This window comes from Oryctolagus cuniculus, chromosome 5 (genome assembly GCF_051225735.1).
Source record: "Oryctolagus cuniculus isolate XC-2025 breed Fujian yellow rabbit chromosome 5, ASM5122573v1, whole genome shotgun sequence".
NCBI classification, from domain to species: Eukaryota; Metazoa; Chordata; class Mammalia; order Lagomorpha; family Leporidae; genus Oryctolagus; species Oryctolagus cuniculus.
In genome coordinates, this window is record NC_142871.1 from 16,251,207 (window position 1) to 16,270,580 (window position 19,374).

General features: G+C 42.3%; 1 protein-coding gene across 11 annotated transcripts in view; it reads right to left on the reverse strand.

Moving 5' to 3' along the window:
- ESR1 (estrogen receptor 1) overlaps positions 1–13,707 on the reverse strand; it is a 478,649-nt gene extending 464,942 nt beyond the window's left edge. For 2 of the 11 annotated variants that reach the window (XM_070073399.2, XM_070073398.2), the window contains exon 1: positions 8,939–9,123. The gene's annotated coding sequence lies outside the window, so the exon portion shown is untranslated. Of the gene's footprint in view, positions 1–4,502; positions 4,692–8,496; positions 8,673–8,934; positions 9,124–13,579 lie in introns of those variants that run through there. The other 9 variants (XM_070073402.2, XM_008263698.5, XM_089332576.1 and 6 more) reach the window with 8 other exon arrangements.
- Between the last annotated feature and the right edge of the window lie 5,667 nt (positions 13,708–19,374).

A 19,374-nucleotide genomic window follows, 5' to 3' on the forward strand; every position in this document is an offset into this window, starting at 1 on the left:
GGTCTGCGCCAGTGCGAGCCACTGAGGGTTCTGGAGACTATACCAGCAAACTGAAGATCTCTCTCTCTCTCTCTCTTTGTGTGTGTGTGTGTGTGTGTGTGTGTTACCTTTCATAAGAAAGAAAGAAAAGAAAGAAAGAAAAAAAAAGGAGGGAGGGAGGGAGGGAGGGGAAGGGAGGGAAGGGGAGGGAAGAGACCGAGGGAAGGAAAGACTGAATAAGTAAAAGGAGTCTCACTTGTCAATAGGCACTGAAGAATCTGTTTCACTTATCTGTTCAAATCAAATTCTTGATTATATTTTTTTTTTACAAATCTAAGACATGGGCTATTTTCCACTGACACAATTCACAAACATTAATTCATTTCTGCACAGGGCATCATCCACTACATCAAGCCAGGAGTGTAGAATGGCTTCTATTTCTGAAGATCCATTTTTCCTATTAGAACAAAAAGCTGGTCCTCAATGTCTCAATTGCGTGCAGCAGCACAGTAGCACCTGCTGTGACCATTTAGATGGTTTTACCACAGACATTCAGATGTTGCTATATGACAGAAAAAGTAGCCACTGCACAGAGCAGGGGACAAATTTAGTAATGATACTTAATACACAGCTTTGTATCACTACTTACAAAACAACTTTCTTGATCTTTACTTGCACCAAAAATTCTTCTTGAATTTTGATTTGACTACAGTGTATTTCAATAGATTTCATGAGGAGTTTCAAGGATTTTCCACAGGGCATTTTTTACTGTGAGTTTCAAACCTCAGTCAGAACTATTGAAAAACTGCTCTGGGTTATTTTTATTTTCTAAAATTCTATATAACAGCTTCAAATGCAGCGGACATGATAGAAAAGAAAGAAATGTATTCCCTTCTTTACTTTGTTTTTCCATGTAAGATCTTAGCATGCCTGCACGTTTTCCGGATTTGAAGCAAGAGTGAACCTAATCTGTAAAGATTTTTTTCTCAATTGAAAAAACAAAGGTTATTTAATGAGTATTAAGTTACAGTTAGATAGGAGTAAGAAAGGCTAGGGCTATTGCACAATAGGAAGACTATAGATAATGACAAGCTACTGTACACTTTTCTAAAAAGACAACATCAAATGGAAAGTTGTACATTGAACTAACGAGTCTTTAGAATTAGCAGGTGCACATTGAAAGATATCGAGGGGGCACAGACTACCAACTATATTTTAGGAGTTAGAAACATCTGCTCAAAATAAGTAGTTTATGGTATCCATATAAAAGAAAAGAAAAAGACTGCCACAGTGACACTTAGGTCTTGGTGGTTGCTTAATATGAAAAAAAAAGTAATTCAAATCCTATTCTTTTGGGCTTATGTAATTCATTGCTATGTTCTACTTAAATATTAAGGAAATATGAAATCTGCCACCTAAAGAAATGATAAAGTAAAAGAGCTTTAGTTTTCAATGGAAAATTCATAAGCACATACGTGGAGGGATAGGAAAAGGTGGCTAGTTAAATATACCACTTAATAATTAACCAAAAAAGAAATTTTTATCCCCATTAGTCAGTTTATATGGGCTTCCTCTATGATTTCAATCCACTAATCTAAAATAGCGAAATCCAGTCCCTGGAAATACTCAAAATTAAACACTCACAGATAATACAGATACGGCAAAATTTTGCACAAGCATGCAACAACCTTGGTAGTGAACTTTTTTTAATCCCAGTCTTTTAGTCTTGTTCTAAATAACAACATGAAGCTAGGAGTTGGCCATTATACAGTAAATTTGGATGCTGGACATTGACCAAATTGCTTGACATTCTACCCCCACTCCTTATCCTATTTTCAGCCCACATTTTCCCTCCATGGTGACTTTCTGGTTATGCATTATCTGCTTTGGCCGTCTCTACTGCCCACTTCAGATAATTGTTTAACTCTCCACTTGGCTTCTTGCTGGATAGGCTTGACCTAACAGAGGTGATGAAGAAAGAGCCAGCATTTTCCTTTGATCTCTTAGAATTCAGGATTCCCTTATATAACCTACTATAAATCACAGCAATCAAAATGACATCAACTTCCAAACTTCCCATAATATGACACCCTTACTTGATTCACTGTGGATTCTGCCATTTCTTCATTACTATGAACTCAATACTTCAGTTTGTCAGTGATAACACATTTTTCTTGGTTGCCTTCTCAGTATTTTTGAAGGTTTCTTTTGATTAATTTTTCCTTCGGCAATCTAGGCTTCATATGCCAAATGTTCTAACTGGCTATCTGCCACTAAGGTTGAAACACACAGATGTTTCCTTGTGGCCACAACAAATACCACTCCTTTGAGAATAGGTTTGATAAATAAAACTGGCAATAAATTTAGTACTAAAGAACTGGATAAAGAAATCAAGTGCAGCCCACGTTAGCTACACTTTCGTAAATCTACAAACTTGTCTGGTGTAGCCAATTCTCCACTACTGATGGCAGCAGATTCTAGGAATCCCATCAACGAATTAAACCCTGAAATAATCCCCAAACCTTCTTCTAAGTAACAGTATAAATCTCTTTTCCTACTAAATATATTAGAATAGCTTCTAACAAGTAGAAAATTGGCACATTTAAATTTCACTTCCATTCCAAGTGCCGAGGGAGGAGTAAAATGGACAGAATCCAGATGGTGAGAAAGAAGTAAAACAAGGGTCCTGTAAAGTCTAAGCAGGAATAATCTGTGAACCATTCTAAAGGAATAATACTTAACCACGTTAATACTGCTTATGCAACATGAATGCCATAGTAAGCATACCTTTGCTTTCTACTCTTTGATTTTCCTAGAAAACATTGTCCTGTGAATTTTTTCCTGCTCAAACTAGATTGGAAGTATCCCTCTGCTTGATCTATGAATGCCGAATGACCCAGAGGAGTTGGCCATGAAAGCAACATGGCCATGTTCTGGGTGCTAAACATGTCCTGACGTCACTCTGCCTGTATTTCTCCACTCCAAATACAAAGAAGAGGTGTTGTCCACCACAGGCACACGCAGAAGCCCAGAAACATCACAGGCAACTTACTGTGATTCAAATTAAATGGCCGAGTCTGCTTGGCCTTCCCTGTCAACACCACCCCCACCCCCAGTTGGTTCTTTGCCATTGTTGTTACCTTTACCTTTCACATCCCCTTAGAAGACGAAAAAAAGAGAGGAAGGAAGAAGGCAGGGTCTTCACCCTTCCCCCTACACCGAATCACTGGATTCCATCCCCCACTCCTACAATGCAAAGCACTTAGGTGGCTAAAAGAGATATCAGTCTTCCTTGGTAACGAGGGTCCTGTCTCAGTGGGACAATGACATCTGTCTTTTGTTGCCAGACAGGTGCCCACTGGTTTGATTGTACAAGTGACAGTATCAACTCACCATCATAACAGAGGTTGCTGAAGGCAGAAACTGTATCATAAAATGGTACAACTGCAAGAACCATTCCCATCTCCTAGTCCAACGCCTTCATCAATTTTGTGAGGAAAATAGGCCTCAGAAGTCAGAATCGTTCAGTATCCAATATAAAGGACCTATTTAAGAACCATAGTAATTCTTATCCTAGCTAATAAGCATGAGCTATTTTCTGAATCTGAAATCGGAAAAGACCCCCTAAAATTCACACTGAAATGTGGCCCCTTAAAGTTCCCTAGAAGTGCTATCTGGGGTGCCACATGTGCTACTGGAATTTGGGGTGCCTTACGATTTCACCACGGGCTTATTACTAAATCCCCAATATTAATAAGCCCGAAAGGGTTCTTGCCTAATAGTTAAAGAAGAATTCTAAATACCAGCACAGATAAACGAGGCAGCATGGTATGTTTTAAGCTTTTATTGAGTGAGAAAGATGCATAGGAAAGTGAGAGCTTTATTTAAGAGAGAGGTAAATAGGGGTTCCTACCGAGCACCAGGAACCAGCCGCGTGGATGAGCATCTAGGCCTGAGGCACTTTCAGTCTGTTTGGGAGCAGACTCCAGTACAAACCTTAAAGAACCACAGCAGGGCCCTTGCAAACATTATTAATTCTTTAAATAAAATTAGGAAGAGAATTTAACTCTGCGAGTCAAACTGAACTATCTTGGATTCTGACAAACTCTAATCCTTAAATCTCCTTTAGCAAAGCTGAATGCAAGTAGAGTTCCAAAAGTCTTTACAAAAAATTACATACATCTGTATGTGTCACATGGTTTAAAATGAAAGGTATTAGAGTGGATTACTATTCATTATGTACTCATCTGTATTAATCTTCTGTCATTACCTGATTTCAAGGAAATGAATTCTGTCAGACAACTGGTTGTTGTAAATAAAAATTAGAGCTCAAAAGACAAATTTTTCTGCCAGATGACCTCAAATTTTCTTGTACATTTCCCACTGTCCTTACGGAAATTCTGAAAAGAAATATCCCAGAGAGACCACTTTTTTGCACTGCTGAGGGATAAAAGTCTCAGAAAGACATCACCATTGGCAAAACGATAATAGCTCCGACTGACCCAGCCTCAGGGAAGAGGTACCTTTGAGAAGAGAACGGTTGCACGAGGTCCAAGTAAAACGAAATGTCAACATCCAAAGACATTCCAGAAAAGGGCAGGAACCAAGGCCACACAGTCCACTCACACTTCCACAGTGCCCCAGAATCGCCATCCTGTTGTAGTCTCTCCATCGTTGTGATTAGCAGTTGTCACACAGGCTCTGGGCATTATCTTCAAGACAGCAAGAAAACAGAAGCAGTGGAAGATGGCCCACAAGATTACAGTTTCTAATCTCATTCCCCATTCTCAGCAGAAAATCCCAAAGACCTGGGAGTCACTGCCAGATTTTGATAGGAGACAGAAGCCAGAGGAAGCTTTTGGAGGTTGCTCTCGGTAAGGGAAGCCCCAGGTGGACAGCCGACGAGCATCGTTATGATTCTCACAGCAGAAAGGCCAGGGCAGCTCCCAGCCCCTCGCCTTCTCAGAAGCAATCGGAGTGTAGCCCCCAAGACTGCAGCGATGCCTCCAGGAGAGAAGTCCCATTTCCCTCCAAAGCTCCAGGCACCCTGCTGCCCTGCTCTCCCACCTAGGAGGCCAAGGCGTTCTGCCTGCACCTCCAGCACCACATCACTCTTCAGCAGCACAAGCCAATCTCCCCTCATACCCAGTTCATGGCGCACACATCCCCATTAGTACCAAGACTTCACAAGGTACTAGGTAATCATGTATGCATTCAAAGCTCCTTTATGTACATTATTTCATTTAGTCCTCATCAATAACCACAATACTTCTATAGGTCAAATACCATTCCCATTGTACAGATAAAGATATTGAGGCTTAGAGAGAGTGTAATATCACACTCCTTCTGCCCCAGATACACAGCTTGCTTCTCCAAAGCAAGTTTCGTATTGATCAGAAACTTTAGAAATTAATACTGTATCAAACAGTAGCTGAAAACACGGGTTTTGCGATTAGATCAGATCATCTTCCAGTCCTGGGCTATCATTGATAATGCCACATCACATGGAACGGGTTACCTAACTTTGCAAAGCCTCAGTATCCTCATTTGCAGAATGGAATCACCATGTCATTTAGTGGTTGGGGCCATTGTGTGGTTTAAATGTAACAATACCTATAAAAAGCACCACATTAAGAGCTCCCCAAATCATAGATGCTAACAACTATTCTTATCCCCTCATGGGCACCAAAGCATGCTATGGGGTCAGTAATGGAGAGACTGTCTCAAGTCTTTGGCACATAGAACTAGAACTTCAGTGCACAACTCTGTGTGTGGTTAGACATGTTGCCCAACAACAAAGTAAAAGGCTTCTTTTTAAACTTTTTACTTATTATTTGAGAGATGGATAAGCAGAGAATTATTTTCCATCTGCTGATTCACTCCCTAACTGCCCACAACAGTTGGGGCTGGGCCAAGCAGAAAACAAGAGTCCAGAATTCAATCTGGGTCTCTCATGTGGGTGGCAGGGACCAAAGTCCTTCAGCCATCACCTACCGCCTCCTAGGGTGAACAGCATCAGAAAGCTGGAAGCAAAAAGGATCCAGAATTCAAAACCCAGGCACTCCATAAGGTGCAGGCATCCCAAGCAGCATCCTCACCTTGGAAGCAAACACCCACTCCCTCCAAATGCCTCTTCTGACGTGAAAAAGCAGTGTGAAGCATCTCTAACAAAACTCTGGCATGCTCACCTCAGCTAGACATCCTCTGCTGCCCATCTTGCAAAGGGATGCGATGGTCCTTACAGTCACACAGGGAAGCAGTGTTAGAGGGAAGCATACCGCAGGCTTCCGGGCTTCCTCCTCCAACCTACACCCATTAACAAGCAGCAGCATTTCAACAGGTGCCATGCATAGCTAGCTGGAGTGACTGCCCTTAACTTTTCAGGTCAAGTTCCCACCCACTATGGTACACGGACTTAAAATCCTAGCACTTGTGGTGCTGACCTGGAGTTCTTAAGTTCTTATTCATGTACTCAATCAACATTTTCTGAGTACCAGAAGTGGTGTGAAACGCCTTCCTCATATTGAATTTCAAACACTTGAAGATAAAAAGACTTTTAAGGAGTGGCTTAATCTCATTTATTCCACATGATTATATCTAGTAGCTACTGTTAGTATCCGTACTTTGCAGATGAGAAATTTGAGGTCAGAGGTGAAATAAGTTGCACACCTAGAAAGTAGTGAGAGTATGCGGCAAAATATTTTGAGGAATGAATGAATAGGGCAACCCCATTTGTCCTCCAAAATAGTCACAAACATTCAAAAAGAAAAACAAAATTTTCACTGCTTGGTAAGATCCAGAAAATCCACTGACATGCAAGGTTTCACTATATTGTGGTCCACCGAGAAGGATTCAGAAGAAATCTACTGAGACAGTGCCCAGAAAGCAAACGCACGACCAACACTATCATCGCAGCAAAAGCGAACAGTGAAGCACTTGTCTTTTAAAAGAGCACTTTATTAGACACTGTGCAGGGGTGAGGCGGGCTTCACACTCTTTCTTAGGGGATAGTGATGGAGACCCAGCCCTGCTAAAGGTGGTAGAACAGAACCACAGCTCAGGTGCCATGGATGAAGCGTGTGCTGTAAGTTCTTATAAACAACATGATGGTCTCCCCAGAGCTGGTCACTCTCCGTCCTGCCTATTTTGCCTTGTATCTAATATGCAACCATGGAACCAAGCTATTCTCTATTCAAAAGAAACTAAAGCCCAACCACCTGGCCCTTTACACAGCAGCTGCTGTGACCAACAGCACTAAACGAAAACAGAAAAATACTCAGACATGACCCATGGACAACCAAGCAAAAATGGTCAGCAGGTACCTGGTGTAACACTTACAGCACACAGGGTGTAGAGTGTTTGGGGAAAGGAATAGGATCTGGTTAGCTCTAAATCCTTAACTGGATGAGAAACAGTTCACTGAAATCAGAGAGTTGTTTAACTTTCTCTTTGCTGAAAGTGTAAAACACATGAACTTTACCCCTTTCCTTGACTGTCACAAAAAATACAAGTACTTGCAACTGAGAAAAATATCCTGCCAACAAATATAACCTTTGTGTGCTCATATCTAGAATTTTCCCTGCACATGGTATCTCTGATGCATACATATTTATTCCTAATTTCCTCGGAAATCTAACCACCTCTCCAGTATTGTATCCAACCTCTGCAGTACTATATCCATACATATCCAGGCCCAGTGGGCAGTCTTCACAGGACAGTAACAAAAATCATAGCAAACATTTGCTTTTGAGAAATAGGAAGGAATTTTGTGAAACTGAAATGGGCTCTCAAACTCTAGATCTCAGACATTCTCGCTCAACTTTATCTCATCTGGCTCTCTGTACATTTTAATTCTGTTTAAATGCTTCTACCTGGAATTCCTAAATCACTTGACATGAATTTGTACATATAGAAATCACATTCAAAACCAGAGGAGTCTCCCAGCAACCTTCTGCTTACAGTTGTTCGGCAAACTTATTCTCAGAGGTGCATAAAACCGCACCTTTGAACAGGAATCAGTGTGGTGATCTAAAGTCCTGAGAGGGCCCAACCCAAATTAAGGAATTTTTTAAAATATTTTTTAATCATCTTAGTGTCTACGGGCATGTCTGTGAAAAGAAAATATGATTTCCTTCTTGACCAAACATGAAATTTGCAACTTAAACTAAGGTTCCTGAAACATATGGCATTCCTCTCACCAAAACGAAAGTAGCCTGCCCTGTCTTTCGGGACTCCCACATCCTTACTTGAATAGCACACTCTATGTGGTGGGGTCATTACACACCATCCTACTCCAAAAGTCATCAGTAGTTTCTTTTCACCTCCAAGAAAACCAAGACAGCAATATTCAACAACAACAACAACAACAACAACAACAACCCTTTCCTAAAATTTTAGGGTGATTTCAAGACAGGCTGTCTCATTCGCGTTATTGCTAGATTGTGGAGCTTTGTAGAAAACCTGACTGCCTTCAGGAAACAAGTAAAGGGTCATTCCGATTGCTTAGTTCAGACTCACATAAGTTACAGCACCAAAGATTAAGAAAACAGGTAGGGAGTTCATGCTGGTGCACGATCAGTCCAGAGATGAAGTTTCAAAATTCCGACACAGTTCAGCCATACAGTATCTCGTAGCAAGAGCTGGATCCAACAAATATAGGATATCTAGGGCAGGCAGGAAGCTAGTCAGTGCTGTACTGAGCAAAGGGTAATGGTGCTGCCCTCTGACTCAGCTGAATATTACTCCAAAAGTGAACTTCCACTGTACCAAGTTTAGAGTTCATATTTTTAACATTGCAGCAATGGTTGCCAGCAACTTTGCAAAATATTCTGGGGTGGTATGAGAAAAATGAACAGCTTTTCACATGAGAGGAAAGCTCTGGGGTTCCAGCCTGCTTGTAAACAGTAGCACATTACAGCACAAGGAAAAATATAAAGAAAGAAGAAATAGGAGTACCTACTTGAGAAGAATGTCATTCAGAGACTGTCTTCTTATGCTACAGAAAGGGGCAGGAGAAAGGAGCCTGAACCTTTCAAGCCTGTGAAAGAGCTTCTGTGCATGGAGCCTGCATTTTCAGTTTTGGTAGACTCTGCTCTGAAGCTGTTATGACCATGAAATTAGGAAATGCAGTAACTCAAAAATAAAGAACTAGCACCACCATTTGACTAGGATTGGAAAGTCTCCTTTAAAAAAAAAAAAAAATAGAGGAGGGGGTGGCCTTCCTTTCTCGAAGCCAGGCCTAACTGTAACTTTCCTAGCACTTCCGTGAAGATAGATGTTTAACAAGGGATGAGTTATGCGTTAATCTACCCCCAATTTTTTACATAATTCAGCCAACTCTTTCTTTACTCATAAATAAAGCTTGAAGTCTAGACAGACGGATCAAGTAGGGAAAAAACTAATAAAGCATTCATTCAGGACATAAATTTTGTTCACCCAAAATTGGCTACAACTGAAAGCAAGGGCGAGGCCATATCTTCTGCAGGCCTTTTCGTTACTTTCTTATTCACCCATGGGCTCCACCGCCTGCTCCGCTCCTCTCGTCACTGATTAATTAGGGTCTCGGCGATGTGCACACGTTTAGCTCCTCTGTGGCTTTTAAACTCTGCCGTATGATCCTCCCCTAAAATGCCTGGCATTTCCTGCAGTGATATAAAGTGGTGGCCTTTTTGTTTGTGTTTGTTTTGAGCATGGAGATAAGCATACTAAAGTAGAAAATGGGCTCAAAAATACTAATGAATTTTTTTAAGTACTGAAACTTTAATAGCTTATAAAGTCCACTGCGGCTTATGTAATACATTCTTTAAAAGACATTTTAAAAAATATATTAGTTTTTCTACAAGTCTTAAGAAAGACAATGTACTGGAAGTGAGAACGGTGGAGGAAAGGGGCAGAGGGAAGGTCTCTGTTGCCGTATTTTAGTGACCCAGTGCAGGTTGACAGGTGTTGAGTAAGAGACAAGTCTCAATTGGCCCAGCAAAGAGAGAAAATCGAAAGTCTCATGATTAATGCTTTCAGACATCTTGAAATAAATATTAACAGTCTTCAGTCTTTATATTTGTGAGCTGGCCCATAAAATAAGTAGAATATGCAAAAAATTTGAGATTAACTTGCTCACACTACATGGAGCAGAATATTTCACTTTAACAAAGAATATTTCAACAAGATTCACTTAAGAAATCATTCTGTATACTAATGCATTGTTGCAGGATGTTAGCTTTTTAATGTTTTGTTATGATTTCAGGTGAAAAGAATTATTTAACAAAATGTTTAACAATTTAAGTGTTTTTACAGTAAAATTTCTCTAAATTAATTAAATACCTCAGTTATTTTATTTGCCAGAATCAGTGAACTATGCCTTTCTAACAGCATTTAGCTAACTGTTAAAATCAGTATACATATCAATACGGGGGAGAAAATTACTTACATAAGCAATTCTCAAAATAGGATATCCAAGGGACTCTGACCTGAAGGTATTAGATTATTTGTTTTATTAGAAAATATAAATATGTAAGGCAAAAGTTACATAAAATATAAATCAGATTCATTACCCTCAAAAAACTATAATCGCTCTATTTGCCTTGAAATATGTGCTTTCTTCAGCAAGAGAAAATAAAAATAACAGCAAATGTTTACTGGGCAAATACAGATGTCAGGTACCAAGTACCAAAGCACTTTCACAACAACCCAGTGAGGCAGGTACTACCAAAAATCCACAATGCAAATAAGGAAACCACGGGGTACTGAAGATTAAGTACTCATATCAGCTGGAGCCAGGGCTCAAGTTTAGGTGGTCCATCTAAACACCGCATGCCTTCAGCACTCCACTGTAGCACACAGAAGGCAGCATGAGGACACACCGAGGGAACACACATGCCTTGTGTGTGACATGAGAAGAACAGATGGACAGACTCATCTGTAAGTGGTGAGAATATTTCCATCAAATCAATACAGAAAAGCTGTCACAAAGTTATTATTTTAATGAAATCACAGAAAAAGAAAAATGTATCTTTGGACTAACATTATTTTAAAATATTCTATACTACCTAATTGAAAAAAAAATTTTTGGGGACAAGTATCTGACTAAATTATATTCACCACAATTAGACCACAATTAGACTGAATAATGAAAAAAAAGAATATAAATGATGTGGTATAATAAATGATGTGGTATAATACAATGTAAACATAGGACCACTTCAATTTCATAAGTATAATTTGAAATGTTACCTATGATTCTCTTACGCACATTTTTCAAATTTCAAAAAGCCTGAAAAAAAAGCCTGACATTTCAAATTCATGCTATCCATTAAAAATTATCAATTTTTAAAAATAAGATGTAAATGGTCAGCATACATACACATTCCCTTCTAGTGTCATAATGTTGATTTTAAAAACACAAAACAGAATCTAGAAATTTTTTTCAGGTTCCAACCTTTTTTTTTTAATGATAATTCATCCTACCACTCCAGAAGAACAGCTAACAGCCTGGTTCCAGAAGCAAAGTAAAACAGAAAATTGATGTAATCTGTCTGGGTCATTCAAGCAAAATCCTGCTGTGATTCAGGCTAAAATAAAAGTAGTTTTTTTTTTTTTTGTAGTATGTATTTTTATCGGATACCTTGGATGATAGCAGGGTTTGGGCCTCAGTTACATAGTTAGTTGCCCAAATTCTCAATTGTCCTTAATAGCAGAAGAGTGGCTGAGAGCTTCCAGCTTTCTCATGAAGAGAACCACAGTTGAAACTGCTGGCCTGGAGATATCAATCAGTATCTGTCCACCCACCACTCCTCTTTCCAGAGGAAAGTGCCCTGCCCTCAACTCCAGTTTTCTAGGCAACCAAGTGACGACCACATGGCCTCCCACCCAACCAAAGAACAGCCAATTGGACCGCTGGTGGCTGAGGACATGACCCTGTGTGAAAGAGCTGAACTTGCCCACTCACCCTCGGACCCAGGTAGTGAGCCCCGAGGACAGAGAGCACACCCTGCACTGGAGCGAGGCCCAGGGAGCAAAGGCCCTTAGCAGGTGCAGCCAGTCACTCCATGCAGGGAAAACCAGCGAGCTGGGACAGACAGAGGTCAGGGCCTGGACCCATGGTCAGGGCAGCTGCTGCAACCCAGGATGGACTTGCCAAAATCGCACAAATCCTTCAGCAACTCTTACTACCAGGTATCCAAAGGGCCTCTGTTCCTTGCTAATCAGAAGACTATGACTTAAATGCGCAGTAGGATTCCAGGTGTTAGTGTTCATAGCAAGAAGTGCAAAATCCTGTTGTCTGCTTTTCCGCGTGCAGGCTCAGGTGTTGGACAACACAGCGAAATTACCCAATGTTACTATATACTGTATTTTCTCAGTATTAAAGCTCAAGTTAAAGCATACAGGGATAACATCTTCCTTAGGTAAAAATGTCAAGCAGAAAGTACTTTTGAGAAAAGTTCAACAAATTCAATTAAACCTTACACTTTGCCTATAGAATGACTTTTAAAATCTGCCTTCAGAAATCATATGCCTCTTTATATATAGAAAAAGATATCAAGCTATGAACATACTATAAGAGGGATTATTGAAAATTTTCCATTAAAAGAATAAATGTGTTTTTAAAGTGATAGAATCATTTATTCAGTGTTTTAGAATGGAAATGTTATTCACTCTATTGAATAAAAATGGTTCCTTGGTCCCTCTTGTTCCCCCAAGCTCCGCCCCTCAGGTCTCCTTTCCCTCCAGTCCCATCCCACAACCCTTGCACCCTCCCCAACATCAGAGACAGAAAGCATACCCTGATCCATGGGAAGCAAGGTTAAAATTAAGACTCAGAGAAGGCTGGCTTTTGCAAAAGTGTATTTTCATCTACTACTAAGGTGCACAACTAAGCGAGAGGAGAACTCAACAGATTTCATCCAAAGACAAAATGCAGCACACAGTCAGTAAGTTCAATTCCCAGCTTGAACAAACACTGGCTTCATACTGAAAAGAGAGTTTGCTTTACCAAAGGAAAATCTCAGTAAACCATGGGGAACAAAGGGTAGCCTTGATTCCTGATAAGAACAGAAATCAAGACCCAGATAACAAATAGAGTCCTCCCCATTGTAAGGTTTCCTGCACCAGCATAGTTAGCAGCACAGGTGGATCCTACCCATGAAGATGCCTTTGATTAGCTTCAGTGGCAGCAGTCTTGGCCAACCACACTGATGGTTTTCAATAGTCTGCAGCAAGGTGCAAGTTCTGCAGTATCTAACTCACAAGCCCCCCAGGAAGCAAGAATTTGGGCTGCTGGTTGTAAAACAGGTGATGGGGAGCAGAGTGAGAAAGCTATTAACTTTATTATTGTTATTTTCATCCTGATTTCTTCCCTTGGGCTGGTATATTCTAGGGAAGTAGGATAAAGATTCCAAGCATTTTAAACTCCAAACTATCTCCAGCATCTGTCCTTTGGATTTCTTTCCACAAATCACTACTCAGCCTCTTCAGCTTTCAGCTGGGCTGGGAACAGCGTCAACTTCTCCCCTTGTAATAGGTCAGACACACCTTTACCAGACTCCCTTCCTATTAACATTTTCACCATGCCATTACAAAATGAAATTAAGTACAAATCACTCACCATGTCTCTGGTGAGTCATTCGGCCCTAGTCCATCTCGCTGGTCTCGCACGGTGATCAAGAGCCCTCTTCCCTGTTCCCAGTATCCATCACTGAGGTGTTGCCTCTTCTCCACTTGGGCCAGTTATGATACAACTTCTTCTTCAACACTCATCTCACAGAGCACCTTCTCCAAGGAGCACTGCCTGATGGCCTTGCGTTGCCTGGTCTCTGCTTCCTCTGCAGTCCATGGTGCAATGCTGTGCTTCTCTCTGCTAGCAACAGTGCTTGTGGAGTCTGTCCTCTGAGCCAGGAAAGGACAAGCAACAGGACCCTGAGGAGCTTGTCTAGGAAGGGAGACAGACATCCTAACAGAGGAACAGAACGGCAGCCTGATACCTGAGTAGAACTCACACAGCTACAGAACATTCAGTCGTGTGCTAAGGTGAGAGGCAATTTCAATCTAGTCCTAGGTGACTTAAAGACCTCCCATACCTCCCACCGGCACTTGATTGCAGTTGGTTGCAGGTTATGTGGGACTATGTCTTTCCACCTGGATCCTAGCAGAAATTATCACAGTACGTGCTGAACAGACCTTTTTTCTTTTCATTAAAATTAATTTCAACTTGAATTGAAGGGGTAGAAAGTCCTGTTGTCCTCCAATCCACAAGCCTCCATTTTCACAGTGGTTAAGGAGATCTACATTCACCTCGCTCTCCAAGCTGGAGAAACATGAGACTTTGACCATACACATGGTATTGAATAACTTCAACTTCTAAGTCCATCCCTGCTTGAGTTTAGAAAGCTTCTTCTACAAGACCAAAATCTACACTGGAAATTATTTCCCCCCCAGGTCTCAGGACCTCCAAGGTCTTAGAAATAGGATCAAGAAGCAAAAGATAAGAAACAAAGAACAACCCTAGATAATGATATCAGAGACAGGACATAAAAGAATTAAGTTGCATGATATTGGCATTGAGTAAATAAGAGAATAATAGAAAATAGAAAGCAGTCATTTAGATTACTAGGTCATCATAAGTATAAAGGGTGCTTAAAATGGAAAGCAACATGAGTATAATTTTGAGTATAATTTTGGGCTGTAAAAGTGTTTAACATCATTTTCCTCACAACTAAATTTTGGCTGATTATCACATTTTCTCTTTCATAAAACCATTCTAGCCTCTACTGCTTTGCTTATTCCACCCTGCAAAACAAAGATCCATATGGGTAGTCCCAGGGCATTTGGAATCCTCCCAAAATCATATCCAATTTCTTGGATCCATGTTACTTGTAAAAGTCTGAGAGATCGTTGTTTTCTAAAACTTCAGATCTATTGAGAAATTTCCAAGTTGTGATGTGAACCAGCCCCCAAGGTTCCAAATGAGTAACACTTGGATCGCGCCCCCTCCGAGGAGATCCAATTCTGTCCTTGCCTTTGAACCATTAAAGGTTTAACTCTGAGGGAATGGAAGATGTGAAAGTCAATCTGAGAACATGGAAGTGTGTCAGTCTCTACTGGGCAATGCAATCGTGCCATTTGTTTTCCTCATATGAGAAAACAAAGGAAATGCAGTGAAGACAAAGGTGTGAGAAAATTAAACAACAGGTTACAGAAGGAGTCGTCTGGACATAGGAAAATGATCCATGTGAAAACCCGAAACCTATACTAGGAAATAAGAGTTGAATGCTGTATAAGCCAAGAGGTCAGATTAAGTTTTCTTCCAGAGGGGTGGAAAGCTGATAAGCCTGCGAGAGTTTGTAACTGATTCTGCCCCTTGATTTGTCTAAGCTGGATCCACAGCCAACTTCCAGCAACAGATGGCCTGGCAAATGGTGATGAGGAGGTCTTCGCAAAGCCTTACAACTGCCCAGGTGAGCCATGTTTGCTACTTGTTGAAACATTCATAAGGTGTTGGCAGAATCCTTATTCCAAACAGGAGGTGTAAAAGAAGATCTGGCTCTGTGTCCACCTGTGGGTCAGCACTCAAGAAAGCCACTGACCCCTTCAAAGCCCCAGAGAGGAGGCAGCCGCCTGTCCTGAAGAGTTCATGCACTGTTTATTCAGGCAATGAAAGAATATTCATCTCAACCAGCAAGGGAAATGTTAGGTTATGTAACTCTGGGAATGTGGAGAATGGGGTGTCTTTTTTTTTCCTGGAGAAAAGTGTTGTGAAATCGTCCAGGAACAGCTTCCAGTTTCCACAGTCACTTGTGTTTCTAGAGGTTTCTATCTGAGAAGATCAACAGGCAGAGCTCTGGGCACATCCATAATCCTGAGAAGCCAGAGGAGGGCTGATGGACACAGACCCATCACCCACTCTACCACCGCCCTTCCCCCAACAGGATCCTGGGACACCCTGGCCATACATTCAACCCATCATCTGAGACAACTTCAGACCACTGACTCAGAGGCATTTTTCCTACCTTCTCACACTTCACAGTAGCCTTAAAAATAATTATTTATAAGGTCTACTGCACAGAGCCAGCCTGAAGCACAATTAAGAATCATTCAAGGGGTGCCCTGGCAAGACCAGGATTAACCAGTGAATCAAAATCCCAGGAACTAGGCAATGAGGGCTAATAGGTATTTACTTAAGGGAAAAGGAAGAAGGTGGGCTCAACTGTGATCTCATCCAGCAGACTGGTCCACAAAAAGGAGAGGCAGGTGGGGCATGAGTGCTGTAAGGAATGGGGCCAAGCCAAGACTCCAAACGTCTGGCTGGCTGAGCAAGGACAAGGAAGTGGCCAGCAGTCATCCCAGGCCATTGGTTGGGCTCCAGGTGGTCAGGACCATGACAAGGAAGTGTAACAGACCGTGAGAGCCTCAGGTTCTCCCACAAATGGGAAATCCCACCTCAGAGAGACTAGGGAACGAGGTTATCATGTCATGCCCTGTTGTAGGATTTAGGGACACAATAGTCATCAAAACAAAATCCCTTAAGTGTATTGGATCTAGATGTATCAGAGCCAGCGTTGATGCAATGCTCATATGAGCACCAGTTCCAGTCCTGGCTGCTCCAGCTCCCTGCTAATGTGCCTGGAGAAGCAACGGAAAATGGCGCAAATGCTTGGGCCCCTGCACCCACGTGGGAGACAAGATGAAGCTCCTGGCTTTGGTCCAGTCAGGCTCTGGCCGTTGGGGCCATTTGGGGAGTGACCCAGTAGATGGAAGAATTCTCTCTCTGCCTCTGTCTTCTCCCTCTGTAATTCTGCTTTTCAAATAAAAATTATTTTAAAAAAATCCCTGACCTCATGGAGCTTGTATTCTGGTAGAAAGGAGACAAACAATAACTATTACAGACTAAAAATTTGTGTGCTCCCAAAATTGGTATGCTGAAATTCAAATCCCCAGTTCCATGATATTAGGAGGTAGGGCCACAAGGGTAGCATCATGATGGGGTTAGGGCTATCATGAAAGCAATCTGGAGAGAAAGCGGCCTTCAGCAACCCGAGGGCCCTCATCAGAAGTGAGCCGTGCCAGCATCCTGGTCTCAACCTTTCAGCCCTGCAACTGTGAGAAGGAAATGTCTGCTTCTCAAGCCTCCCAGTTTGCGGTACTCTAGGATGCAGCCCATTCATAGAATAGTGACAGTGGTAGGGAAGAGGGGAAGGAAGAACAGGAGCAAGGGCTGAGCTCTTCAGTGGCCAGGCAGAGTGACTTGAGAACATGGCATTGAGCACCTCCCTGAAGATGGGCAGGAAGCAAACAGCCATCTGGGCAGGGCACTCTGGGCATATAACGTCCAGAAAGGCAGCAAGCGCAAACATGGGAGAGTCCCAGGGATACCTGATGGGAAACAGAGAGGAAGACAATATGGCTGTGCCGGTGCTAGAAAGGGGTATACGGAAAAGACATATGAAAGTTAACAGCAGTCACATTGCGTAGGGCCTCCTAAGCCATCCCACATGGCTTGACGTTCACTCTGAGAGTTCTGAAACCCACTGGAGGCTTCTGAGCAGGAGGGACAGGATCTGGCCTGTTTCAGAAGGCTCGCTGTAATTGGCGGGACGGGAAAGACCGGAACCAGGCAACAACCCTGGTGTCACTGACCATTTGCACTACTATACCAAGAATGCCACAGACTGGGGGGCTTACACAGTAGAAATGTGTTTCTCCCAGTCTTGGAGCCTGGCAAGGCCAAGAGCAATAGATCAGCTGCCTGGTTAGGGCACTCTTCCTGGTTGTGTCTTCACATGGCAGAGAGCAGACAGAGGAAGTAAGCTCTGTGTCTCTTCTAAAAGAAAATAATTTGTATTTATTTATTTGAAAGTCAGTTACAGAGAGAAAGGGAGAGACAGAGAGAGACCTTCCTTCCACTGGTTTACTCCCTAGATGGCTACAGTGACCGAGGCTGGCCCTGGCCAAAGCCAGGAGCCAGGAAATTTATCTGGGTCTCCCACATGGGTGGAGGTGGCCTAAGCACTCGGACCATCTTCTGCTGCTTTTCCCAGGCCATTAGCAGGGAACTGGATGGGAAGTGATGCATCCCCTATGGGGTACCGGCATCGCAGGTGGTGGCTTAATCCACTATGTCACACATTGGCCCCATCAAGCCTCTTCTTTTAAGAGCAATAATCCATTCATGAGGTATCTATCTGCCCTCAGGACCTAATCACCTTACATGGGCCACACTTTCCAATACTTCCTGATGCCATGACACTGAGGGTTAGTATCTCAACACTTGAATTTGGAGAGACACAAACTCATAGTGCCAGATCAAAAGCAATGGTGCTTAGACCAGGGGCTGGTGGTAGACGGATCTGAGTGCTTACACTGAGTACCTCTGAAGGTGGAGCCAAGGTGTTCTTGGAAGGTTGGATGTCTAAGGAGTGAGAAATAAAGAGAAAAGCAGAACATCTCCTAGCCTTTTGGCATCTAGAGCCCCAGTATAGAGCTGTCACTTACTGAGACTAGGCAGCTCCTGGCATGTTCAGGTTTGGAGAAGAGGGGGTTCCATAATCCAGTTTAAGATTTGTAAATAGGAGACTGAGTTAGGCAGCCAGATGGACGTGGTAAGTTGGCACCTGGAGGTCAAAGAAAAGAGCTAGGACACAGATGCAACTTGGGAGTCATGGGTCTATCGACAGTATTAGAAACTTTGGAGACTGTAACTCAAGCTAGGTGACATGGGACCCTAGCATCTCTTCCCTGCCATTCATCCCCGCAGGGTCCATGCCCTCGCAGATCGCGGGCTGCCTGGGACCTCTCTCTTACCTGGATCAGCCTGTGTTTGCCTTCCCTGTTCCTAACTGTTACCTTCTTATTTGCCTCCAAAACATTTCCCTTTTCCAAGTCCCATTCTTTCAGAGCTCTCAGATGACATAAACTAAATTCAGAAACTGGTGAAGCAGACTGAGACAGAAACTAAATTAAAGCTCCGTCTGCCTGTAAAAGTACATTTCCAAGCTACCGTGAGTGCTTTTTAACAAGGGACTTTTTACCTATGTCAAAAGAAAGAAGCAGGGGCCAGTGCTGTGGCATAGCGGGTAAGGCCACTGCCTACAGTGCCTGCATCCCATATGGGCACCGGTTCGACTCCCGGCTGCTCCTCTTCCAATCTAGCTCTCTGCTGTGACCTGGGAAAGCAATAGAAGATGGCCCAAGTCCTTGGGCCCCTGCACCCATGTGGGAGACCTGGAAGAAGCTCCTGGCTCCTGGCTTCAAATCATTGCAGCTCCGTCTGTTGAGGCCAACTGTGGAGTGAACCAGCAGGTGGAAGATCTCTCTCTCTCTCTGCCTCTCCTTCTCTCTCTGTGTATAACTCTGACTTTCAGATAAATAAATAAATAAATCTTTAAAAGAAAGAAAGAAGCATGT